The sequence below is a fragment of the Pinus tabuliformis genome, chromosome 1_1 (assembly GCF_031772625.1).
Source record: "Pinus tabuliformis cultivar Carrire ecotype Pingquan chromosome 1_1, CPIR1, whole genome shotgun sequence".
NCBI classification, from domain to species: domain Eukaryota; kingdom Viridiplantae; phylum Streptophyta; class Pinopsida; order Pinales; family Pinaceae; genus Pinus; species Pinus tabuliformis.
In genome coordinates, this window is record NC_142297.1 from 245,231,131 (window position 1) to 245,250,496 (window position 19,366).

The window sequence follows — 19,366 nt, forward strand, 5'->3', positions numbered from 1 at the left end:
CTAGAACCATCTAGCCAAAGCTATAATCTAAGATGCTTATTCAACTTTGAATGATGATATTTCACCAAATAAAGCTTGGAGGAGCCCGCTTTGACAAGTTCCCTACACCATAAATAGTTCAAAAGGCTTTACTCCTCCGTTGCCTATAAAGCATCTTGAACATGCTTGAGCCCGTGGTCAGACAACCCAAAAATCGAACTTTGTTGGAATTTATAATCATTTGAAATGATCTTAAGAGAAGTATTAAAAGACTTTCTTCCAATTCATCAAGCATCTACAACATTATTAGGTCATGTTTCCGCAAAATCTAGCAGGCCTTGGAGAGGGAAACCCTACAAGGTATAAACTAGACAATGGGACAGTAATGGAGTAGAGGCCTTGTTGTTGCACAAAGATCCAGGGACTGCGACAACGCTCAGAGTAAGGGTTGTCACTCTAATTCTTACTCACTCCGTTTAGACTTTCTCTTAGACAAGTCAAGGGGGGTCCCTAAGGGTAAATGAATGAGGAAAACTTGTGGAACACAAGCTCTAGGAGACTTAAGGCTGAATAACTTAATGAAAATGAGAAAAGCTCTAATTAACTGAGATGAGTAAGACAACCACAAGATAGATGCTCAATTAACCATGAACCTACTTGAAGAAACAAAATCAAGCTATTCAAAAGAAAATTAGAGATGTGATAGAAACGACAATCACGAACAATTAGATGTAAAGCATAAGAATATTCTCAAAACCTTAACATGCGAAATATTCTAGCAATTAAATTTCGAAAAATTTAATACCATGAAGAACTATGAAATTTAAATGCTAAGCAATTCACAATCCTAGAATTAAATGATTTTTCTTTAATGACCCGGATCTAGAAAAAATTGGCATTCTCCTATAGTCAATCTTTAGAGATGATTTAAAAATATTAAGCGTGTTTACTATAGAAAAAATAAAATCAAAATGTTTTATTTAGTTTTCTTTTTTAACTTAAACAAATCAAAACAAAAATAAAACTAAATGAAAAAGTCAAAGACAAAAATTAAAATGAAAAGGAAAATTCAAAATATGAAATTTGATCAAAGTCACACAGTAAAATAAAAAATTGAAATAAAAAATCAAAAGTTTAAAAGATTGTAAAAGCAAACTCATAAAAATCGAATGTTTTAGAAAGAATGCTAACCCTAACGAATTTCAAACAACAAAGTAAATTAAAAAAAAAAAACGAAATTGAATGAAATTGTTTGATGCGGGTTTGGCGGCGGAAAGGAATGGAGAGCTCAAGGGCAGAAGGAGCGACGACAATGTACGAGGAGTTGTAGGCAAAGGGTTCGAGGGAGAAAGCAACACGTAGACAGGAAGCGTTGCAGGTTTGTTGAAGGATGGTGTTAAGTTATGGTATGTTCTATGCTTAGATCAGTTTACTTATTTTTCTTATTATTATCCACAGATTAGCAATCACATGTACATTAAGTAGAGTGCAAATAGAACATTAAATGATCGACAGAAAAACAAGCCAAGACAAGAGACACAAGATGTGGCGGCTAGCCAGGGACAAACCCCAATATGGGAAAACCCTTTGATCAAATCTTCCTTTATCTTCAATAATTCAGCAAAGAGAAATAGTACATAAATCTGATTTACATCAGCAGCAGCAAACCCTAGATCAACCCTAAACTAGGGCAGACAATATCTTGCAGGCCGACTGTCGGATCGGCTTGATTCCTTCACCAAAAAATGCGGCCTTCAGAGGAGAGTCAGTTCCACCTACAGCGCAGTTCTGCGAGTGTCTAATGGTCAACGCTGGTCAAACTTCCGATCTGCAGTTGCAGCCCTAAATTCTGCGTCTTCCTTCCACACGTGTGAGAGAAGAGTCCCTTTCTGCGCAGTAGGAAAAGAGCCTCTTTTCTGTGCAGGAGAGAGAGATGTGATGAGATGTGAGTGTCAAAATGAGGAAAAGACCTCTTGTATTTATATACAAATGTTGATGATGAATAGATGCGTCTGTTGGGCTTCTGAGCCTACATGAGTTGTTGGTCGGCTTGATAATTATTCCATAATCAAAATAAATTCATATCTCCATAAATACTTATCAGAATTGGATGATATTTAGATCAATCCTACACCTCTCGACGAGAGGAATCTAATAAAAATATTATCAGCCATGAATAAGATGACCCACATGGAGTTTGGCCCTAGTTGCCAATTTTAACACTCCCTCTCAACTAGGGAGAACTCCATCTGCAATTTGTTTGTCGGTCGCTACTATTCATCCATCAAATGCACTGCCCTATACAGCTTGACCTCTGCTCTGCTCTATTCTGCCTGCTCTGCTTTGTTCTGTTCTGCCCTATTCTAATCTGCTCTGCTCTGCTCTGTTTTGCTCTGCTCTACTTTGTCTGAATTATGAAGAAGAAGAAATGATCGAGGATGTATCATACCATCCTCCACTGACTCAAAGTCAGTCTCAGAGTGTGTACCACTGGTCCCAGACCAGTCCTCAACCGACCCGAAGTCAGTGTCATAGTGGGTACAACTCCTACCACTGGTCCTAGACCAGTATCATTGATCCCAAATCAATGAAGGTCATCCTAGCATAGGGAGTACGATAGATACAACGATGCATCCATCGGTACTACTATGGTCCCTATCCTCATTTCCTTGCTCATTGATCAAATGAGAGGTACTTCCCATGAGTCCCAGACTGCATGGGTAGGATGCCTCAACAGGAGAACTAATCAATCCTGTCCACAGGAGAGCGAATCATCCTGTCCCACAAGAGAGCGAATCATCTTGTCCACAATCGCCATGGAGAACACATCATCCAGGCCTCACAGGAGAACTAATTATCCTACTACACAATTGTCATGGAGAACACATCATCCAGACCTCACAGGAGAACTAATCATCCTGCTACACAATCGTCATGGAGAACACATCATCCAGACCTCACAAGAGAACTAATCACCCTGCTACATAGTCACTACGGGGTGTCACAGGGAAAGTTTTGATTCTTTTACCCTGTATACGTACACCACCAGGGGATGGTGAGTCACCCTGTGGTCATATGTCGCTCCAAGAAGTACCCCGCGCCCCCCCGGAGCTCCTAGAGCTCAATACATCATACAAGACCCTCATTAGAGGTTCTTTGAACGACACCAAGTCGTTCTCGGAAAGTCATGAATTTGACCTTCCCTAGGGGGTTTATCAAAATGTCGACGACCTGTTCATCTGTATCGATATGTTGGAGCCTTATTGCTCCTCGCTGCACCATATCTCGAATATAGTGGTACCTGATATCGATATGCTTGGAGCGATCATGAAATACGGGATTCTCTGACAAACGAATCCCACTCTGGTTGTCACATAGGATCACGGTGGTATCCAATGTAAATCCAAACAGCGCACTGAAGAGCTTTCGCAACCAGACTGCCTCATAGGAGGCCATGCTAGCAGCAATATACTCTGCTTCGACAGTGCTCAAAGCCACCGACTTCTGCTTCCTGCTCATCCAGGATATCGAAGCAGATCCCAACGAGAAACAGCACCCGGAAGTGCTCTTACGGTCCACCACATTGCCAACCCAATCAGCATCAGTGTATCCAAGTAGTCTCACATCTCCGACAGTGTATCTTAACCCATAAGTAATTATGCCACGAAGATATCTTAACAAATTCTTGGCACCAATCCAATGTATGTGGTGAGGTTCAACCATATGTTGACTTAATGTGTTGACTGCTAAGCATATATTTGGACAGGAGTTCACTAAGAACATTAATGCTCCAACGAGTTGCCGATACTCGGTGACATTTCGTAAAACAGGTCCACCAACACTACCGCTCAATTTTTTGAAGTCAAGCTCCATCGGGGTACTTACGGGCTTGCAATTCGCCATACCGAATATTCCCAGAATCTTCACCACATATCTTCCTTGAGATAAGAAAATTTCCCCTGGCTTCTGCCAAACTTCAAGTCCTAGGAAATAGTGCATCAGTCCTAGGTCCTTCATTTCAAATTCAGAAGCCAACTCCCTCTTACATTTGTGAATGAGAGGGTCTGCACTTATTAGAAAGAGGTCATCCACATACAGCACTAGTATGAGAGGTTTGTCATCTTCAACCTTAAAGTAAAGGTTAGGATCGGCTTCACTCCTAGTGAATCCCAGCTTCATCAAGTAGCTATCGATCCTCTCATACCATGCTCGGGGTGCTTGCTTTAGCCCATAGAGAGCCTTCTTCAACCTGCATACATGAGATTTTCGATCATAAATCTCAAATCCTTCGGGTTGCTCCACGTAGACCTCTTCTTTGATCAAACCATGCAAGAACGTGGTCTTGACATCCATCTGATGTAGGTTCCATCCTTGTGAAGCCGCAAGGGCTATGATCGAGCGGATGGTGGTATATCTGGAAACACGTGCAAATATCTCGTCATAGTCTATACCTTACTTCTGGGAGAAACCACGACTGACAAAACAAGCCTTATACTTTTCCATACTTCCATCAGCTGCATGCTTTATCTTGTAAAGCCATTTAGAAGTGACAACTGTCTTGTCCTGGGGTCTGGGAACTCGGGAGTTGTCCTGGGGTCTAGGAACTACTTCCCAAGTTCCAGACATCATTTTTCGTAATAGACTCATATTCTTCGGTCATAGCATCCTTCTATACTTGATGCTTGATGGCATATGAGAATAATGAAGGCTCATTTTGTATGATCGTGCTCATGAGTCATGATGGTCAGGTATCCCTGATACCTATTAGGTCTCTTACTTTCACGGAAGGTTCCTCGAGGTGCAGTGTGTCCTTCAGCATCATCGAGTAGCCCCCTAAGCCAAGAGGGCCTCTTCCTAGAAGAGGAAGGCTCAGGTGGATCAATAGGATCCATGGGTTCATCCACATTGGGCATTGTTACATCATATTTTTCTTTTGGTTCCCTGGTGTCAGCTTCTTGAGAGCTCCTTAAAGTAGGAAGATTGTTCACCTTGCTGAGAGCCATATCTTCGTCAAAGGTGACATCATGACTAATCATGACTTCCCTTTGACTGGCTACATAGATTCTATAGCCCTTAGTATTTTCACCATAGCCCACGAAGATTCCTTTCTTTCCAGATGCACCCAATTTATTCCTTTTCTCTTTTGGCACATGAAAATATACAGGGCTTCCAAAAATTCTAAAATGAGATACGTCAGGTTTCTTACCGGTGAACATTTCTTCAGGAGTCTTGGAACCCAATGCTTGATGAGGGCATCGGTTTTGTACATATACGGCGGTGTTTGCAGCTTCGGCCCATAGAAACTTCGGAAGTCTTTGAATAGCACGGACAACTTCCACAATCGTACGGTTCTTCCTTTCTGCCACACCATTCTGTTCAAGAGTATATGGTGTAGTAGTCTGTCTCTTAATGCCAGCCTCTTTACAAAAGTCATGAAACTCGTTAGATTCATATTCAGTCCCATTATCAGTCCTTAAGATCTTGATCTTCTTTTCGGTTTGATTCTCAATCAAGCCTTTGAAGTGTCGAAACCAAGAGAATACTTCATCCTTCTTTTTCAAGAAGTATATCCAAGTCTTTCAAGAATTGTCATCCGTAAAAGTAAGGTAATATGAATATCCTCCCAAGGAGTTCACAGGCATCATACCAGATATGTCTGAGTGAACCAACTATAATATATCGGAGGTCTTGCTTTGGCTTGAGGGGAATGGTCCCCTTTTGAGCTTTCCTTCAGCACATTCCAGACATACACCTTCTTTCTCTACTCGGAATTCAGGCATCCCTGTCACCATTTGTCTTACATCGGGTAGAGCTTTATAATGAAGGTGGGCAAACCTCCAATGCCAAAGTTCGGACTAAAGAGATGTGTCACAAGACATGACACCTAGCGGACTTCCACCGACTTGATATAATGAATCAACTCGAAACCCAAGAGTAAAGGCATCTTTAACATTGTTTTTCCATACACGTACCTTGCCATTGTTGAAGGTCACCTTGTAGCCTTTGTCTTCCATTGCCGAGATGGACACCAGGTTGTTTTTGAGGTCAGGTACATATAATACATCTTGGAATTTCTTGCCTTCTTGAATGGTTGTCCTCTTCCTTGATTTCCAACATTCCTTTTACCTCAGCCATTAGATTTGTCATTCCTTTGATTGCCATGAGAGGGATTTTCATCGTCGTCCTGGTGAGAGTTCCTTCTATCAAGGCATTCCCTTGCATAGTGACCTGCTTTATCGCAAATGTAACAGCGTCCTTTTCTCCCACCGTTAGGTCTAGCCTTTCTTTTTTATTTAGTCCCGGAATTATTTCTTTTCTTAGCATGAGAAGAAAATGCAGTAGGAGGACCTTTAGGCATGGGCATTTCTTGCTCTTCTATCCTTGTTTCTTCTTGAATGCATCTTGCCATTAATTCCTTGAATCTAGGAATTATGTTATTGTTGAGAAGAGTAGTCCTAAACACGTACCATTCGGATGGTAATCCTCCAAGAGTCATGAGTGCCATTTCCCTATTAGTAATAATCTCCCCAATAGATAGGAGATCGTTCTTGATCTCGGTGATTCTTAAGAAGTATGCTTGCATACTCTCATCTTTGCCCTTCTTAATTTCCTTCAGCTTATTTCTAAGAAACAAGACTTGATTTGCATCATTAACTTTAAATAAACTCACCAGTCTATTGTAGATTTCCTTGGAGGTGTTCAGGTCAGAGATGTAGGCCACCAAGCGTTTGTCGATAGAGTCCCGGATGATCATCTTTGTTTGACTTCACCGATTTTCCATTTGTTCCTGGCAGCAGCACTCCTCGATTTTCTAAGGTTAGATCGAGAGACATATTCCATCCGTGATAGTCAGACTTCTCGCGGAGCTTGTCTTCGGCAGGGAAGAGTGTTGAGGACGCCATAGTTCTTTTAGGATAGCCTTGCCAATCTTCTCTTCGGTGATTGCCTAGCTCTTGCTCGGGCTTTGTCTTCACCTCAACTCTGATACCATGTTAAGTTATGGTATGTTCTATGCTTAGAGTAGTTTACTTCTTTTTCTTATTATTATCCACAGATTAACAATCACATGTACATTAAGTAAAGTGCAGATAGAACATTAAACGATCGATAGAAAAACAAGCCAAGACAAGAGACACAAGATGTGGCGGCTAGCCAAGGATAAATCCCAATATGGGGAAACCCTTTGATCAAATCTTCCTTTATCTTCAATAATTCAGCAGAGAGAAATAGTACATAAATCTGATTTACATCAGCAGTAGCAAACCCTAGATCAGCCCTAAACTAGGGCAGACAATATCTTGCAAACCGACCATCGGATCGGCTTGATTCCTTCACCAAAAAATGCGGCCTTCAGATGAGAATCAGTTCCACCTACAGCACAGTTCTGAGAGAGAGTCTGATGGTCAATGTCGGTCAAACTTCCGATCTGCAGTTGCAGCCCTAAATTCTGCGTCTTCCTTCCACACGTGTGAGAGAAGAGTCCCTTTCTACGCAGTAGGAGAAGAGCCTCTTTACTGCGTAGGAGAGAGAGAGAGATGTGATGAGATGTGAGTGTCAAAATGAGGAAAAGACCTCTTGTATTTATATACAAATGTTGATGATGAATAGATGCGTCTGTTGGGCTTCTAAGCCTACATGAGTTGCTGGTCGACTTGATAATTATTCCATAATCAAAATAAATTCATATCTCCATAAATACTTATCGAAATTGGATGATCTTTAGATCAATCCTACACCTCTCGATAAGAGGAATCTAATAAAAATATTATCAGCCATGAATAAGATGACCCACATGGAGTTTGGCCCTAGTTGCCAATTTTAACAGATGGAGTTGCGGGAAAAGATGGAAGGTTGATGGGCGAGCAGCGTTTGAAAGAGAAGGGGCTCGACAGAGATGAAAAGGGAGAATGCTACGCAAAATGCAAGATTGTTATGAAGATCAAGGAGAAAAGGATGCAGATGAAGGGAGATGGAGCAACAATTTTGCAGGTCAAAGGAGGACAGTTAGGGCTGCAAATAAAAAAAACGCAAGCATAGGAGAAAGGCCACGAGGTTAAGGAGAAGCTGTGAACTGGCAGATGCGTGGAGCAACAAGAGAATGGCAGAGGTTAGCTACGGCTAAGGGAGGCTATGACAACCGTAGGGAGATGGGAGACAGGGCAGCAAAGGTGGAAAGAGGGTTTCCAAACCCCTCCTTTAAAAAAAAAATTGCAATTTTTTTTTAAATTCTTAAATGTGCCGAAGAAAACCCATGGAGAAATATGCTGACAAACCCCAAAGATCCAGATCTTACCCTCCAGGGCCTAGATCTGGACTCTACACAAATTTTCTCCTCAGATTTGCAGCTACACAATAAGAAAGAGAACACCCAAATGATATATACGATGATAAATCTAAAAACCCCAATAAACCCTTGTTAGATAATTACAATATTTACTGACTGAAAGCTCTAAGTAGTCAAATCTACCATTATGCTACAAAGAAATTGAAGATTTTTTATTTTTAAATGGAGGTGCTAGCTTAAAACCCTCATGCATAAACAAAGCAATAATCTTATGATAAGCCTGGGATTAGATAGATGGGCTCTTCAGAAAATGCAGATCGAGAGTTGGCTGGTCCAACTGAAGACTATCCCCTAACGCTCGATATTTTCTCAAGATTTCCCTGCAAAACTTATTCCAACCATTAAAAATAGAGAGAAGAAACAATAATTAAATTAAGACAAAATAGAGATACCTTCTATTATGTTCGAAATTAAAATTATTATTTAAAATCCAGCAAGCTGAACAAGATAATTGTGCTCAGATCGCTCTTAAAAAGTTATCATCAATGGCTTCATAAAAATTAAGCATGAAATAATAACATCTTACAACATGCCCAACAAGAGTAACACCACCAGATCTTAACCCCAAAGTCTTTCTTTATTATCCAAAAAAATATTACACAAGAGCTTCTTGCTTAGCACACGACTCAGAGATAGGATAGATTGTCTGACAAATGACCTCGTATTTAAAGATAAATCCTCCAACGGCTAGTTCGAGTGATCCTCGTCAAAGTAATCTCAACCGTTGATAAAAATCAAAATATCTTTTAATCTCATCCGTCGAAATCTTTTATTTTTGAGGAAATTCGAATTTTTCATTTAAATGCACTTTAATTAACTCAAAAATAGAATTTTTGAGTTAATTTCCCCCAAAATTTGATTTTAACTTAACCCCCGAGGATCAAAGGTTTAAAATCTATGTTGCACAAGGACCCGTCCCCCCCAAAAAACCCTTCGTCCCATGCGTCTCCACGTTCCGGGGACTTAAAAACACCTATGAAACGTTCTAGAATGGCAGGGGACCCCATTGGGGACTCGGGGACTTTTTAGGCATTCCCAATCTGTCCCTCGCTCAAATCGGGGACTTTTTTGATAAGTTTCCGCCATCCTTCGAAAAATCAAGGACGTTTGACCAAGCAATAAACAAACATTAAAAATTAAAATCTTTCGTGCTATATCTAAATCCTACGACGCCATCTAAACCCTACGCGGCATAACATTTCGGATTTCCTTATTTCTCTGAGCGACGACGGCTGAGCTACGACAACATACCTTTTTAAGTTTTATTGTTTTTTACTCAGCGGTTGCGGTTCACAGCGTACAGCATTCACAGTGGTTGCGGTTCACAGTTGGCGCTAAGTGGTATTCTTCAACAGTGCAGCAGCAAAGTCGTATTCGTGGTTCCATCTTCAACAACGCACAGGTATGTCGACTCACAGCATTTTCCATTTGGCATTTACAATTTACATAGAGATTAATTTCTCGGTTCTGTTATCCAAGAATTTATTAAATTATTATAGTTACCAGTGCCTTGTGCCTTTGATTTGTATACTTTCAAGTGAATCATTCATAGTTAGTAATATTTTTACGGTTTCTAGATTTATGGGTTGGGTCATTTAAATTTTCGACTGAATCATTCATAGTTGACAATGGACATTACTTTTGTTTTTTATTTAGTAAAAATTAATGGAACAGTTTTGAAGTAAATCATTCTCTGTTGATCCATGAGAAAGGCAAATTTCAATAAAATTTTAAATATATACGCAGAAAATTATTAATTCAGCCCATACATGTAATTTTAATCACTTACTCATCATCGAGATTTGATAGAAAGATTAAATTAATAAATTTACAGTCTGATGTCTTCTGTATTGGGACAAAACTGGAAACAAATATGAAAATAAGCTGCTACAGGTGCAGCGTCTTATTCCTTGAGCTGCTTCAGGCATATGGGATGACGTTCCAAATCTGTATAATTCAAATGTTTATTAAATATTTTTTTCCAAATCTGTATAAATCAAATCTGTCCCAAATCTGTATAAATATGGGAAACGTCATCCCAAATCTGGTTCCAAATCTGTATAAATCAGCATTGCCTTGAAGTATAACTGTTTCCCATATTTGAAATATATATTTCGGCCTCATGTACTTGAGCTGCTACAGGTCTAGGGACTAATGTTTCAAATCTGAAACAGTGGCTTCTTGGTTCAGCACCTCGATCCCCTCTTAACTGGTGGCTGGTACCAAAAATTACTAGATATTTCAAGGGTTCGGTCCCTTCCTCCTTCATAGACAGAGATGGATAATGAGCGGCAGCTTGGTCCACTTCTGCTACAATAATATGGCTCAATAAGATGTTAATTCTGAGGCCAATTTCAGCTCTGTTTCTCACAAGAAAAACACCCCTGTTCAACTCTGATTACACACACCCAAAAAGACAGCATGAACCTCTCACTTTACACACACAGCAAATAGAAAATTTAAATTTTAAATAACTTTTTAGAGTTTGAACAGAAGCATCTTTTATTTTTCTTGAAATCATGAATTCCAATTGTTTGAATCTTAATCTTACAAATTCTTTTGAATTTTCAGATGGATAGCTCTTCTTCTCCATCTCCTCAATCTGAAATGAGGTCACCTCCAAATACAATGCCCGATCCAACTGAAGACTCAGCGTACAATGCCATCAATGTGAAGAAACCATTGCTGCAATATGTCAAGAAAATCACCCAAAACAAGAAGAAAAATAGTGGTGGTTCACAGCAGTGGTTATGCAAACTTTGCAACCATGTATTTAATGGAAGCTACACTAGAGTTTACCATCATTTATTGGCTATTACAGGGGATGGAGTTAAAATATGCACTTGCTCATTGGAGAAAAGAGTTGAAATGACAAGGCTTCACATGATTGCCACAGGTGGGACTATTATGGAAGAGATAGAGGAGGACAGATCTGCCATTTTTTAAAAACCAAGAGTTCTCGGTTCAATGGAGTTCTCTCAAGGAGCAGTCAATGACAATGATGAACTTGATTCAATTCAGGGTCCTTGTAACACTATGACAAGTAGGAAAGCTGTTGTCATAGAGATGTTCAATACACAACGCAAGGATGAGGCAGATGATGCAGTGGCTGAATTTTTCTTTGCTAATGGAATTTCATTTAATGCCACCCGTTCTCCTCTCTACAAAGAGATGATGAAGAAAGTCATTGTTGCTGGCCCATCATTTCAACCCCCTGGTTATAATAAAATGAGGACAACTTTGCTAGATAGAGGGGTCTCAAAGATGCAAGGGTTGATGGAAGGCCTTAGGAAATCATGGGGTTTTTATGGATGTTCAGTTGTCATGGATGGCTGGACAAATATTCAACAAAGGCCTTTGTTGAACATCATTGTCACCTCTCCAAGTGGGCCCTATTTCTTAAGGGCAATTGATTGTACTGGAAAGATGAAGGATGCAACTTTCCAATTTGAGGTATTGAAGGATGCAATTGAAGAGATTGGTCCTACAAATATAGTTCAAGTTATCACAGATGTTGCACCAGTTTGTAGGTCTGCGGGGTTAATGATTCAAAACAGGTATAAGCATCTATTTTGGACTCCTTGTTGTGTGCATGCTTTGAATAATGCACTCAAAGACATTGGAAAAATTTCTTGGATCACTCGCATTATTTTGGATGCAAGAGAGGCACAAATGTTTATTTGCAACCACCATGTCTCTCTAGCTATTTACAAGATTTATGCAAAAAAATAGTTCTTGAAACCAGCAGATACAAGGTATGCCACCTATTTTATTCTTCTTGATCGTATGCTAGAGGTGCAACAAGCCTTAAAGGCCACTGTTATCAGTTCAGAGTGGTCTACATGGGGGGAATCCAAAACAGATCAAGGAAAGAAGATAAGACAAATGCTTTTGAATGAGGAATGGTGGCTTGATGTGAAATACATTGTCTCTTTCACATATCCAATAGTGGAGCTCATAAAGTATGCAGATTCAGATTCCCCTAACCTTGGGGAAATATATGAGTCAATTGACAACATGATTAGACATGTCAAGTCCATTGTATGTCAAAGAGACCCCTCTTTGGAATCTTTTAATGAAATCCAAAAGTTGATAGAGAAGAGATGGAACAGGATGAACACACCTCTTCATATGGCTGCTTATGCACTTAATCCAAAGTGGTATGTGGAAAGGGAAGGCAGAGTTGCACCAATAGATGATCCTAAAGTGAAACTAGGATTTATTGATGCCATACAAAAGATGTATACAGAGGAGCAAACAACCATAATTCAAGAACAATTTCTTGACTTTGCAATGCTCAATAGCCCCAATTTCACTATTTCTGCAAAGAAAGATTTGATGGGTATGGCACAGAGAAGTCCTAGTGGATGGTGGAGGATGTATGGGGACCAAACTCCAGAAATATGCACACTAGCTATGCGTTTACTATCTCAGGTTGCTAGTTCCTCAGCTGCAAAAAGGAACTGGTCCACATATAGTTTTATCCACTCTATTAAGAGGAATAGGCTTACCTCTAAGAGAGCGGAAAAACTAGTTTATGTGCATAGCAGTCTTCGTCTTCTTACAAGGAAAACACCAGAGTATTTACAGGGACCAACAGCACGATGGGATGTGGATCCTGAGGATCCTTCCCAGATTGATGATGAGGTGGATGATCCATCTCTCCAGGGAGGATTGGTAAATGTACCACTAGATGGCATTGACTTGCAGTTGCAGGGCATTGATGATGATGACAGAGAAGGAAGTGAGGCTCAAGCATTTTTGGACAGCATTAATGCAGAGGATCTAAATTTATGAGTAGCTTTAGCCTTCATGATAGTATGGCCATTGAGTCAGGGACTTCATTGGCATTTTGTGTACTTAACTTATTATGATGCATTTTCCATTTGGCACTCACAATATGTATTATTTTGAATTTGGATTCTGGAACTATCTTATACATTGTTGTTTGGACCCCTTAAAGTGTTATCTTTTTGGTTTTATATTTATATTTTTAATTTTATAATTACTAAGATGAATAGATTTCTTAACTAGTTAGTGTTTATTAAATATTTCAATGTGTTCTACTTATCAAGTTACCATTCATGTTTATGGCATATGCATATTATGTTTCAATTTTTTTATTTTAAATATTTATTATTTTTAAAATTTTTAAATATATAAAATTGTCGTCCTCAACCTACCATCCCCTGAAAATTTGGGGGTGCACTCTAGCCGTCTCAGAAACTTGTCTCCCTGTTCCCGACGTCCCCCCTTCCCCAAACCCAATGCAACATAGTTTAAAATTTATCAAAATATTTAATTTACCTTAGTCTCGGGACCTCTTAAAATTTAATCTTTTAGGACCGACAATTTTTCCTTTGGAGAATTTAAATTTACCTAATACTTAGAATTAATTAAATTTTTGGCTTAGGATTTTAATTAATTTTGGGCCAGAAAATTTAATTAATTAACCTATGAGGGGATAAATTATTTTTCCAACCCTCAAATGTTTAGCCATGGTTTTCTAATTATGAGGGACCATGTGCTAGACATTTTACATCAAGATTTACACATTTTTACACCATAAAGGGGGAAAACCCATTCATTACAGACCCTCACAGACTACCCATTTCTGCGACACAAGTATAATCCAGTAGACCAAGCAATTTGTAATAAAATAATCTAACCAAATAGTTAGGATTATTCCCAAATTACTTTTACATAGACTCGATCTAGAACAATAGGACTCGCGTAAGATCCTAGCAACAAAATCCATTCCAACTTTGGGGTAACACTGTAGGGAAAAACTCTGTCGACCATCTGAAAATGGATCATTGAGATAAAAAACCTCCCAAAATGGAGATCGTCACTAGAAAGGTAGGTTTACCTAGGTTGTTACGTACACAACACGGTTCTGCTGAGAGTATTTACACAATATACCTGCAAAATGGGTTTACATTATATCATGGTAACCAGGCTGATGATGATAGTTGGACAGCACGGACACATCGATCAGGTGGTATCCCTTTTGCTAAAAATGGGGTGTACTGTTATGAGGTCGTTGACATGGAGTGGTTAACAAGCCCAATGTTACCTCAACCAAAATCCCCTACTCTTTACGGATTTTCAACAATGGGAGGAGTCCCAGTAAAGGAGGAATCACTTAAAATAGATACGCTAATGATAAGGTACAAAGTAATCCAACTAGAGCTCATTCAAAAGAGAGGCACAATAATGGTACAAGGCTTCAAAGAAGCAAATCGCTTTCAAAGAAAAGCCCTAGAAGACAAGGCTCAAGACCTAGGGTTTTGAAGTTTTTGATGATAATAGTTGTTCTCAAGGTCAAGGCCAGAAGGAAAGGTTTCTTATAATGATAATAAGAAAATCCAAGGCCCATAAAATCCCGAAGAAGTCCTTAAGTTGAGAGAGTGAAGAGTAGGGTTTCCCTCTTAGGGAAAATACCTAGGGCAAGAGGATTTATGGATGAAGTTTGAGTGGATGCCCACAAAATTGAGAGATTTTGTGGCAAATCAAGTCAACTTGACGTTTAGGTTTTCAAACCTCTAAAAACCCTCTCTCCTAGAAATTTGCACCAAGCACTAGTTTCTCCTTTATCCTTTAAAGGACCAAGATTTTAAGGAAAGAGAAGATAGAAAAAAAATTAGGTTGATTGTTATGCTCTTAACCTACAAAAAGATACCCAAATACAGAATATGCGAAGAAAGATACCCAAAACATAGATTAATGAGAGACAACAGCAAATATTTTATTATTCAGAAAGCAATGTTCACTGGCCTCTTCGAGGGGGCAACCTCCAATAGAGCAGAGCTCGATTCAAAATAAGACACGATGCTCCTCGCAGGGAGTCTCTATCCTTTATATATGACTCATACATGCGATACCAAGGATCAATACCATGGGTTTTATTAATACCATCTATCTAATACTACGACCCATTTGCAACTAACTATGGTCCCGTCATTAATTGCGGGTTAACCACTTACAATTATTAATATGGGCTTTATTGACTCTTGACTATGACTCGATCCCATTACATAAATAAGGGGGTTAGGGTGGGACCCTAACATGCCCTCCCCCTTAAGACTAGCCTTGTCCTCAAGGCTGAAGCTGCGGAAACCGCTGAAGAATAGTGGCTGGTTCCCAAGTTGCATCTTCCGGAGAGGTATCTTTCCACTTGACGAGGACTTCCCTAATCATGCGGCCCCGCAGGTGCCTGTCTCGTGTGTCTAGGACCTGTTCAGGTTGGAGCCAGATTGACCCTTCTTCGTCCAATTCAGGTAGACTGGTTTGAATTCTGCAATTGTTCCCAATCACTTTCTTGAGGCATGAGACATGGAAAACTGGATGGATTTTTGCAGTAGGTGGCAAAGCCAACTTGTAAGCCACTTCTCCAATGCGCTGAAGTACTTGATATGGTCCGTAGATAGTTTCTGACAACTCTTGTCTTTGAATGATGTTTGCTTATATGGTTGCAGCCTCAAAAAGACCTGATCCCCTTCTTGAAATTGGCGCTCTGAGCGATGCTGGTCTACCTGTTGCTTCATGCGGTTTTGAGCTTGATGAAGATTCTCTCTAAGATGGGCGAGCATGGTTGCGCGGTGTTGTAGGAGTTGATCCACTGCTTGTACTTTTGAGCACCCCTTGATATAAGAAGTAGGGGAAGGAGAGAGTTGACCATATACTACTTCATAGGGAGTCATTTTGGTGGTGGCATGATAGTTGGTGTTATACCACCATTCAACCAGAGGTAACCACTGTACTCAAAGATGTTGCTTTTCTGAAGTGAAACACCTAAGGTAGGTTTCCAGACATTTGTTGACGGCTTCAATTTGACCATCCGTTTGCGGATGATAGGAAGTACTGAGTTTTAGTTGAGTGCCTTGTATCCTGAAGAGTTCCTGCCAAAAATTACTAGTGAAGATCGGGTCGCAATCGGACACAATAGAAGTGGGCATGCCATGCAATTTGTAGATCTGGTCCATGAAAGATTGAGCGACCAAAGTTGGTGTAAACGGGTGGGGTAGGGCGCAGAAATGAGCATACTTCGAAAGTCTGTCCACAACCACCATGATGACTGACTTGTTTCCTGACTTTGGAAGACCTATAATGAAATCCATAGAAACCTCCGTCCAAATTGATGCCGGGATGGGCAACGGTTGTAATGTGCCTGGTGTGTTGACGGTCTCCCCTTTGTGGCGTTGACAGACATCGCATTCTGCTACGAAAGTAAGGATGTCCTTTTTCATGCCTGTCCAAAAAAATGATCTTCTGGTGCGAGCATACGTCTTCTGAAAGCTTGAATGTCCTGCAATGGGGGATGAGTGCAATTCTGCCAAAATGCGACTTTTGAGGGTGGATGTTGGTGATATTACGACTCTGTCCCTGTAGCGAAGAATCTCATCCTGCCACGAGTAGCCCTTGGTGGAATTTGGATCTACCTGCAATTGAGAAATGAGTTGGGAGAGCCCGGTATGTGAAAACCATTCCTTGCGAGCCTCTTCAGTCAATTCTGGAATGGGGAGGGAAATTGCTAGCAGAGTACTTTCCTCCTCAAATTAGAGAGATAATGCATCTGCTACACTATTGTCTTTCCCTTTCTTGTAAATGATCTCATAATCATATCCCAGCATTTTGGTGAGCCATTTATTTTGTTGTGGGGAGGATAGGCGTTGCTCCAAAAAATATTTAAGACTGTGATGATCTGTGCGGATTTGGAAACGTCGCCCCAGTAAGTAAGGTCGCCAGGTCTCTACTGCATGTAAGATGGCCATCATTTCCTTAGGTAGATTGGCCCAGATTCTTCCCACTTAGTTGTTGGCTTGTGAAGGCCAAAGGTCGCCCTTCCTGCATTAAGACTGCCCCAATACCTGTACCCGAAGCATCACATTCAATGACAAAAGATTTGGTGAAGTCAAGTAGTGCTAAGACTGGAGTTGAACACATGGCATTTTTGAGAGCTGTAAATGCCTGTTGTGCTTCCTCATTCTAGAAGAATGAATTTTTCTTCAGGAGTTGAGTGAGGGGCTTTGTTATGCGACCATAGTTGCGGACAAATTTACGATAATAGCCTGTCAAGTTGACTCTGGATGGATTGCAAGGTTTGTTCAAGTTTGTCAATCTTCTCATTGGCCATAGCTTGAGCTCTAGTTTCTACCATGCACCGATCAGATGTTCTTGAGATTTGGGACCGCTCAAAAAAAAAAATTCAGTAAGAATTGAATGGTACCACTGTGCTCAGCTCGTCGTCCGGATTCTGATGGGATAGATCACCAATAAGCGCCCCGGGAGATCTCAGACCTTTTTTTTTTTTTTAGTCTCAGAAAACTCCTAACGGAGTTTTACTCCTTCCTTATGAATACTGCAGTCGCCAAATCCTCAAAATGTAAATGCTGCCAAAAGCCCTGCGAAAATTATGCCCAGGTATAGGAACCCCACACAACTACTCAGATTTGGTGGATCTGAGAGATCTGAATGGCGGATCGGATAGCTCTGGGTGGCGGAACAGACTGTTGCTGCGGATCTGATGGATCAAATAGATCGGAATGGCTGGTCTGCTAACCCGAAACTGCGGGACTGATGTCTGTTGCTGTTGTACCCCTTTGCACGAGCGGATCTGGCAGAGATGATGCGTGATCCCAAGATAGAAAAGGGAACTATGGTCTCGAGGAGTGTCAGGTGCTACAGATCGCAATATACATAAGGGTCTGGCAGTAGTACTCGGCCCAATGTTTCAGGGCTCTAACTAAGGAGGATCAACCGTACCCTTAGCCATACAACCCGACTACCCTATCGTACGGGCGAGTAATCTCTCCGAGTGCTGTTCTCGGTGTACTTTAGCAGCAAGACGGCCAACGGTTTATCTATGACGAGGTTGCAGAGGAGCTAAGGGGCTTCCGATATACCCAGAAGGTACTTGGAAGACACTCCGTATGCGGTTCTGTCTAATGCGCTACTACTCGAAGGGGTACCCACAGGGGTTACAAGGGAGTCCATCAAGCGTGACCACCTCTTGTATTTCCTGCGTGCATGCCTCCCCAAATCCGCAGGTTTATGCGCTCAACGACAAATCCCGTGGTTTAAAGACGCCGGAACACGTCTCTAGCCAAAAAAAAAATTGCTAAGAAATGGAGATCCCACCGGCCCTGGAAAGTGCTCTGATACCACTTGTTATGCTCTTAACCTGCAAAAAGATACCCAAATACAGAATATGCGAAGAAAGATACCCAGAACATAGATTAATGAGAGACAACAGCAAATATTTTATTATTCAGAAAGCAATGTTCACTGGCCTCTTCGAGGGGGCAACCTCCAATAGAGCAGAGCTCGATTCAAAAATAAGACACGATGCTCCTCGCAGGGAGTCTCTATCCTTTATATATGACTCATACATGCAATACCAAGGATCAATACCATGGGTTTTATTAATACCATCTATCTAATACTACGACCCATTTGCAACTAACTGTGGTCCCGTCATTAATTGCGGGTTAACCACTTACAATTATTAATATGGGCTTTATTGACTCTTGACTATGACTCGATCCCATTACATAAATAAGGGGGTTAGGGTGCGACCCTAACATTGATCACCAAACACTTGGACTAGTGCCTTGTCCCTTGGGTGTATGGAGTGATGGATGTCAAAGATAAACCAATATTTCTCTTAAGGAGGCCGAAATTTGATGCCCTAGATCAAATTCCAAGCATTTACCCACTCAAGGGATCATGGAATTTATGCGAAGAGCTACAAAGAGTTTCACCACTAGGATAATTCCTACATTGTCATGTATGAATAATGTATGCAATTTTCTTCTAACTAGCATTCAATAGATATTTATCAAATTAGGGCACAATTTTAGCATAGATTATAACTACTCATTCCATACATTAGACATGAAAAGAAAGTTCTTCAACAATAAAGCATTTACAAGACAATTTGGCAAGATATTATATCCATTATGCAAAAAAAAGCTCCAAAAGAAGTCCAAAAATCAGCTCCAAATATCAAAATGCATTCAAAAATCCAAGAAAAGAACAAGT

General features: G+C 40.4%; 1 protein-coding gene across 5 annotated transcripts in view; it reads right to left on the minus strand.

The window, feature by feature from the left end:
- Positions 1-19,366, minus strand: part of LOC149212441 (putative receptor-like protein kinase At2g21480) — a 448,846-nt gene that overhangs the window by 369,115 nt on the left and 60,365 nt on the right. The gene's annotated exons all lie outside the window — the stretch shown is intronic.